Source organism: Eschscholzia californica, unplaced genomic scaffold (genome assembly GCF_041429995.1).
Source record: "Eschscholzia californica isolate CP2 unplaced genomic scaffold, dmEscCali1.0.p SCAF_3, whole genome shotgun sequence".
In the NCBI taxonomy this organism is placed as follows: Eukaryota; Viridiplantae; Streptophyta; class Magnoliopsida; order Ranunculales; family Papaveraceae; genus Eschscholzia; species Eschscholzia californica.
In genome coordinates, this window is record NW_028238420.1 from 25,715,292 (window position 1) to 25,724,026 (window position 8,735).

At 39.9% G+C, this 8,735-nt stretch overlaps 1 long non-coding RNA gene across 3 annotated transcripts; it reads right to left on the reverse strand.

Moving 5' to 3' along the window:
- Positions 1–309: 309 nt before the first annotated feature.
- Positions 310–3,603, reverse strand: LOC147549199 (uncharacterized). 3 transcript variants are annotated; one of them, XR_015237888.1, is made up of 5 exons: positions 3,478–3,603; positions 1,932–2,047; positions 1,087–1,149; positions 810–879; positions 310–699 (listed from the first exon to the last, which is right to left on the reverse strand). It is a non-coding gene; the product is annotated as an uncharacterized LOC147549199 (long non-coding RNA). The 3 variants fall into 3 exon arrangements; XR_015237889.1 differs by lacking the exon at positions 3,478–3,603 and adding an exon at positions 2,436–2,854; XR_015237887.1 differs by lacking the exon at positions 3,478–3,603 and having other exon boundaries at positions 1,932–2,855.
- Positions 3,604–8,735: the final 5,132 nt, after the last annotated feature.

Below are 8,735 nucleotides of genomic sequence, written 5' to 3' on the forward strand. Positions count from 1 at the left end.
CCAGCAAGTGGCGTCCCAAATGTTATTGGGGACAGTTACAACGACGGTTGGCTTTTGTCCAATGTTCTGTTGGGGACGGTTTTTCAACTGTCCCTATATAAAAGGTTATTAGGGACATTCTTGAACTGTCCCTAAAAGTTCGACAAAATTTTCTACCGTTCCGATTTGGGACAATCAACATCTGTCCCTAGAAGTTTGGCGAGAGTATTGGGGACAGTTAATACTGTCACTATAAAATTGGCGAAAATCAAATAAATTTGGTGATTCCACCTAAAATGAGTTCAAACATAGATAATCAAAATATTCTTACTCAAACAAAAATATAATGTATTCTGTTTTATCAATATTTATCAATTAGAGTATTTAACAAATATTGACCTAACAAAACATTCACATTTATGTTACCGAACTGGTCGGACAGACCAAATCGAATTTGTTACAAACAAGAAGCTTGCACACACACTCATTTTTGTACGTCTATTGACCTCACTGAAACCATTGTTTGACATTGTTGAAACCCATCATCTCCGTGACATTGTAGAGAAATAAATGAAAAGAACTATTGCAACCTTGCAGCTAGACACACCTCTATTAGTTGACTGAATGGCTTGAATGGTGAACCTAGTTCAAAGCTAATATTCAACTGATCAAGATCCTTGAGACCGGAGGTAAATGGTGCATAATGAGAGGGATAAAAGCCTGTAGTAAAGAATATGCAAGCATAAGTCAAACAAGTATTAAAAATAGTCTAGTGTCCATGCTTTCTGAAAGTAAAAAACGAAAAGATGGGAGATCTATTAGGAAAAAACCTATGATCGTGTTCACTGCAAAAGTGTGGTAGATCGTGTTCATTCTTATTCTCTGCCTTTCCGCTTCTCCCTAAGTAAAAGAAAAATGAAGCTTCGAGCTTGTGAACCATGTGAAAATTAGGTTGTATTAAGACAATATCAAATGCAAAATGGAAGGCCTTCACATAAGGAAACATGGTGTACAAAGAAAGTTAATATTGACTATCATTGCCAGGGGAATGACGACATCAGAAATAGTTAACTGAAAATTTAGTTCTCAGATTTGACGGGCACTTACCATTGCCAGGAGCAAAACCACTTCATAGTAATAGTGCATGTCCCAGCACAGACCTTTTAAAACCTTGTAAAGCAAAAAACCAGTCAACTTTCAGTTAATCTTACGTAGAAAATGTTTCAAAAAAAAATCACTAAATACTAACTAAGAAGATAGCAACAAAACTTTCGGTTAACCTTCTTTTAAAACCTTAAAGATCAAATTAGAAGTACACTTACCGACTAACTTTCAGCATGAGAAGATAGCAACAAAAATCTAATTAAATAAAATCACTAAATAAACAAAAGATTGAAAGATGTAAATTTTAGTCAACAACCACCAAAACCTTTAAAGATTGACTGCATATGAAGAACATTGATGTATTTTGCAAGACTAGTCAACAAGCAGTGCTGGTGCATTTTGACCACTCATTCACTGTGTTGCCATAGTTACTTGGATCTGTGAGGCGAAGGGGACTTCAACATTACAAGGAATAGATGTAGAAGATTGAAAAGGACTTCACTGCAGCAGCACACTATATAGCTAAATAAATAGCACAACGAATTAGTTTCCAAATTGTAAAGTCAAACTTCATTCATGAACGCTTCCAAGAAACAGCTATAGATCTTCGTCTATATACGAAAATTTTGGTACTTCACTACACGGTCCAGCCAAGTCACTAAAGCTGAACAAGAAACTACATTCTAACAGAAGGATCATACCAACACATATCAAATGTATATTTGCATGAAACAGAAAATAAAACATAATGCTTATATAAGCCGAATTGAGTACAAAAACCTAAATATAGAACAAACAAGTAGTGCAAGTAAGGAACTCTAAAAAAATCATTAAGGTGAGGAACATACGTTGTTTCACGAACCACTAAAGGTAAGCCTGGTATTATGGTTTGCTATTCCAAACTGCAGCAGATATCCAATATAAGATCTCCAAGTTCCACTGTTAGCTCCGGCTTCAGAATGTTCTTTTTGATCCAACATATATAAATGAGAAGATGAAAGAATTAGAGTAGCAATGACTCAAAAGCACCACACAGATGTCTTATTTAATAGATAATTAAAAAAAAATTACATAAAGAGAACTGATTAAACAGAGAGAAAATATCCTAATGAGTTCTCGAAATTTGAGTAACCATTAAAACCAAACTAAGAAAAAGATCTCAAAAACTTCAGCGGTTGGATCCTTTAGAATCAACTGATAAATGTAAATTTAGGACAAAAAATCTAAAATGATAAGCTATTCAGTAAAAACCTGTCAGCTTAATTCAAGCTAATAAACCATTATTAGACATAAACACACAAAGCTCAAATAAGATAGAAATGAAAAGGAGGCCAAGCTTTAAATGAGAAGACCTGTAACATGATCAATTGACCACAATTCAACTGCTTCCTGAAGTACCAATAAGATCAAGACCACAATTCAACCACTTCCCGAAAATCGATCAATTTCTTCTTGAAATGAATTTGAAGTTCGGGAAAAAGAATTATTACTAGCGTATAAAAATAAGATGAAGAAAGAAATTTGCTCAAAGTATTACTTATAGGAGCAACTGATTGCTCTGAGATCTCCTAGCCGATTTCTTCGATTTCAGTAAAATCAAATCTCTGAATATTAACACTAAACAAAGGATGTTAAACCAAATGAAAAGTAATTTAGATCATTTGCATTCCGCATCTTCTCAATTGACCTATTCGATTGATTTAACAAGTCCTTTGATTAAACATCAAATCTTAAGAATTGCTATTAAACATCAAATCTTAAGATTTTGAACTTGTTGAGTTTAATGAAGATGGTTTCTTTCCAAGAGAAGAAAGAAAATAACTCAGCATCATGAACTACTACTACTACTACTTCAAACTGTTACCATCTTGAATTCCTCCACTATTTAATCTTCCTCTTTTCTTCCACCATAATTAGTAATATAAGTCTACAATTAAAGCCAATATTAAAGCCAATAATGGACAACTAAAAAAGCAAACTTGACCCAATTCCTGAACTCTTAAAAGATGTCATCTTTATCTATTTCTATCTAATTGATCAGATACCCTAAATCTAAGAACTAAAGAAGATCTCTACTTAAATCTGAAACAAAAAATCACATATAATAATCACTGTAAAAACCCTAAATAAATTCATTCTTATATTAGAAATTAAGTTTATGATTTGTAAATCCTAGATAGTTTTAATGGATTTTTCTGTTTATAACTATGGTTGTGAACAAAAAAGAAGACGAAGAACAAATTTAATCATAGTAATACCTACAGAAGCAGTTGATTTCTCTGATTTGTTCAAGTCGATTTGACTGGAATCACTCAATAAAAAATCTGGAAAATAGTTTGTGGCAGTAGTAGAAGAAGATGATGATAAGATGAAGAAGAAATATAGAAAACTGACCGGTTGTGTGAAGATTCACAGATCCCGCACCTCGGAGAAGAACTCGGCAGATGAAACTTGGAAGAGAGGGAAGACGAGAAGAGAAAAAAGAAGCAGAAAAAGATTTTAAAATCTGATTATATTACGTTTAAATTTGGGCCAAAATGAAGTCGCCGAAATATTTGCGCCAAAATTGGCCGCCAATTTTTTACATCCCGCTACTCTAAAAAACAGTCCCTAAATACATCAATCGTCCCTACTGTAGTTTTGTTAGGGACAAATATTATAAAATTGTCCCTATTTTGAAAATATCAGGGACAGACTTAAAAACGTATGTCCCTATTGGACCTTTTTTTGTAGTGATGCTAGGCGACACGATGGAGGTTTACATTGATGATATGTTGGTCAAGTCTCTTGTAGCAGAACAACACTTAGAGCACCTCAAGCAAGCATTCGAGGTACTGAGGAGGTATAATATGAAACTAAACCCTGCTAAATGCTCTTTTGGTGTATCATCTGGAAAATTTCTAGGTTATATGGTGACACAAAGGGGAATCGAAGCTAACCCAGATCAGATTAACTCGAGAATGGGTATCCCTTCCGCAATATGCATCAAGGACGTCTAGAGACTTGCAGGTAGGGTAGCTGCACTTGGCCGATTTATTCCTAAGTCTTCTGAAAGATGCTACTTGTTCTTTACCACTCTGCGAAAAACGAAAAATTTCGATTGGACACCTGCATGTGAAGAAGCTCTACAATAATTGAAGCGGTACCTCACATCCCCACCATTGCTCCCCAAACCAAAAGATGGAGAAAAATTGTTCATGTACCTTGCTCTATCAGAGACATGCAGTACTAGTTCGTGAAAAGGACAGTAAGCAGCTGCCTGTTTACTACACAAGCAAGTCGTTGCCCGATGTGAAACTATATACAACTAGCTAGAGAAGCTAGCTCTAGTTACTGCAGCTAGGAAGCTCAGGCCTTACTTTTAATGCCACCCAATTGTAGTGGTTACAACTTTTCCTATGAAGAATATTCTTCACAAACCAGAGCTGTCTGGAAGATTAACCAAATGGGCAGTGGAGTGGAGTTAACCGAATACGACATAAGCTACCAGCCAAGGACAGCAATCAACTCTCAGATATTAGTCGATTTTATTGTTGACTTTACACCTAACACCTTAGTGCAGGCACAAGGAGAACTGCTCCACCTCTAGGAGCATAGTCAACTTAAATGGACCTTATCGGTAGATGGTTTTAGCAACATGAACAGAGTGGGACTTGGTGTAGTTCTCACTTCGCTAGAAAGTGACCTAATCCAGCAAGCCATACGTTTTGGGATAAAAGCCACCAACAACGAAACAAAATATGAGGCCTTGATCGTAGGAATGATCCTAGCAAAAGAAATGGGAGTCTAGAAACTTGCAATCAGGTCGGATTCCCAACTCGTGATCAACCAGCTACAAGGAACCTACCAGGTCAGAGATGTAAAGATGGCAACTTATATAGCACATGTAAAGGAACTACAAGATCAGTTCATCGAGGTTAGTTTTGAACAGGTACCCAAGCTCGAGAATGGGCACGCTGATGCCGTGGCCATTTTGGGGTCATCAATTCCTACCAACGATGCACAAACAATCCCTCTCACGCTACTTCAGTGGCCGACAGTATGGAAAACAAAGCCTTCAGAGGTAGCGGTTACAGAAGCAGGAGAGACCTGGATGCCACCAATAATCAAGTACTTAACTAACGATGAGTTGCCACAGGATCGAAATAAAGCTAGAAGACTCAAAGCCAAAGCTGCAAGGTTTTGCGTCATGGACGACCAGCTCCTTAAGAGATCATACTCTGGGCCCTACTTGAAATGCATCACCCAAGAGGAAGCCACGTATGTCCTCAAGGAGTTACACGAGGGGGGAATGCGGTAACCACTCTAGCGGTCACAGCCTAGCCAAAAGAGCACTTACTGCAGGTTACTAGTGGCCTACTATGAGGGCAGACTCTATTGACTATGCTATACGTTGCGACACCTGCCAGAGGTTTGCCAAAACTGCCCACCTCCCTTTAGAGAAGCTGAGTTTAATTTTATCCCCACGACCTTTCATGAAATAGGGGATGGATATAGTAGGCAAATAACCAACTGCCCTAGGCCAAAGAGTCTACATGCTTGATGTCACAGATTACTTCACCAAGTGGGTGGAAGCCGAAGCCTATCACCAAATCAGAGATCGCGAGGTAAAGAGTTTTGTTTAGAAACATATCATTTGCAGGTTTGGAGTTCCCATGGAGATCGTCACAGACAACGGCTCACAATTTATCAGCTTTGATTTCCAAGACTTCTGCAAGGAGTGGGTGATCAAATTAAACTTTTCAACTCCCACATATCCTCAGTCTAATGGGCAAGCAGAATCATCAAACAAGACGATAATGAACTCACTTAAAAAGCTACTTAAGAAAGATAAATGAGCATGAGCGGATGAACTACCAGGATTGTTGTGGTCGTACAGAAACACTGCAAAAACCCCAACTGGAGAAACCCTCTTCTCTCTTGCGTACGGCTGTGAGGCAGTAATACCCGCAGAAGCAGGAGTCACCTCTTTCCAATAATAGTGGACCACAGAAGAGAGTAATTGGGAACTACTTAACCACAATCTGTACACGATGGATGAGATAAGGGACATAGCGGCAGTCAGAAATGCCGCATACCAACTGAAAGCAGCTAACCATTATAACAAGAACGTCAGGGTTCGAACATTCAAGGTTAGCAATTGGGTTTTGAGAAAAGTATCTCAAAACACTAAGGAGTCAGGAGCTGGCAAGTTGGCTCCTACTAGGGAAGGCCCATACCTCATTACCAAGGTAGTGGGACAAGGAGCTTACAAACTTCAATTAAAAGATGGCCTCAACATAGGCAATAGCTGGAATGCCATCCACTTACGAAGGTACTATTTCTAACCTTGAAACTTCTTCTCTTTTGCCTTTCTTCAAAAGATCACCTACTAACTTTAGTGTCAGAGGGTTGTTGGCTACGCCAACAACCACCCATCACTATCTACGTGTGATGACAGGAACTTTCTCCAAGACGGTCAACGAAGTAGCAAAAACAATAAGAGGATGGACGTCACATTCAAAGTTCGAACCACCAGAGGGGCTCCACACTTCGACTGGGGGGCATGAGGAGGCTATGAGAAGACTATGAAGAGACGCAAAGACACAATGGGTTAAGCAACCCTCACCTGTCCACCAGGCAATTCAGGTCACCAAGCACCGCCGAAATGACGAACATTTCTTCATTCGCAACCACTAGGCAGTTAAAGTCACGAATCATATAACCCGAATGCCGAACATTTCTTCATTCGACAACAATTAGTTCAATGTAGCACTCTTCAATCTTATTTAGAAGGAACAAAGTCCCGCATTTATCCTTCTAAGATGTCACTATCAATGTAAACAAAAATTCTAAAAATGAATTTCAAGTATTTATTCATTACTTATATATGTACAAATTTTATTCTTGAATTAAGTCTACAATGAATATTGGTGTCATTTAACTACGAAGATATTTATTTGCTTGTCTGAAAAGGAACAGCAAGTCGTTAGCAGGCCTCTAAACACAATAAGGTGTTGGCCGTCTCACTTCTATGAGTTGGGACTGGTAATCCATCCAAGATGGGACAGAAGCAACTAGGAGACACCTAAACAGAATAAGGTGTTGGTCGTCTCACCTCTATGAGTTGGGATTGGTAATCCATCCAAGATGGGACAACAAGTCGCTAGCCGACGCCTGAACTCAATAAGGTGTTGGTCGTCTTCCCTCCATAAGTTGGTCTCACAACCACCCAATTAAGAAGAAAACAACAAGTACATAACATAACTATAGTACCATCTCTATAAAGGAAGAGTTACAAAAGGAACCTAATGGGATCACTTAAACCGTTAAAATACAAATCAAGAAGTCTAGTTGAACCCGAAGTCAACTCCACATCAACATATATCTGACGCGTGTCGTCCAAACAAAAGGACTGAACGCCTCACAACACACGAAGACGACTACATATAGTTCGTCAATAAGGAAATGAAATCAACAACACACATAGTACTTCAAGCAAGTCAGGTAAAAGAGAAAAGCACTAATGAGGCGAACCACCCTCAGCTGCATCGTTACCTCCCATCACCTCGCCCACGTCTATCATGATTTCTCCCGCCCGCTGCTCCGCTAGGAGCTCCTCATGACGGGCTCGCGAGGCCTCTATGTCATCCTTAATGTCCCATCCATCAGACCCCCGGTCCTTGAACTCGGCCATCAAGTCCGCACGAGTCCGCAACGCCTGGTCGCTCGCGATCTCATCCCTTTCACGACCAAAATCGTCAATAATCTGTTGCTTATACGCCGTTCCTCGCTCCATCATAACATACATGCCCTGAAGATCTTCCAGCTCTCTCTCCCTGCTGCGCAGCATGTCACCATGCTCACGGAACGAAGCCACTTGGCTCTCATAACGAGTCTGCAACTGGGAGAATGACCCCGTCAACTCCGCAACTCTATCCACGCTCTCGCTTAACTGTCGTCAGGAAGAAAGTGATGCCCTAAAAGCCTACAAAGACCAAAAAGCAAGGATGAGCATACAAATACAACTAAAAGGAGCTAAAACCTAAGCAACGGGCACATACCCGGTACTGATGCTTTACACCGTAGTCTGCTCTCCCACAACGACCAAGAGCAAGAAACTTCTGGTGATCTTCAAAAGAAAGTAATTGGTCCCCTTTAGTAGACATGAAAGTGGAACCATCAAAGGGAGAAGCAACTGGATGATGCCTCCATGTAGGGATCCCGTCTGAAGAACCAGATAGAGGTATTATCGAATAAACCGGCTCTGAGACTAGGGCCTCTTCGGTGGGAGGAGCAGTCGAAGAAGAAGGTGGAAGGGAACTCGAATCGGTACCCACCTTGGATCTCTTCCTTTGGCCACCCTTCCGAATATCTGCATAGGGAGCAGGGATGTAGCTGAAACCCACTATTTGCGATGATGCAAAAGACTTTGTACTCGCCGAAGGAGGTGAGAATAGGATCGACGCACCTAACGTCTCTCGGTAATATTCAATCGCACCCTGTATCTCGATTGCCGCCGCGAGAGGAGGAAGACGACTAGTCAAAGATCTACCAGGGACGAAATCCCACAAAGGAGTACCTGAGATAAGGGAATGGATAAAAAGGTAGGCACTATTTCTCTCTGGCTCACGACACTCGACCAGCTTGGAGATCCTCTCCTTCCAACCAGG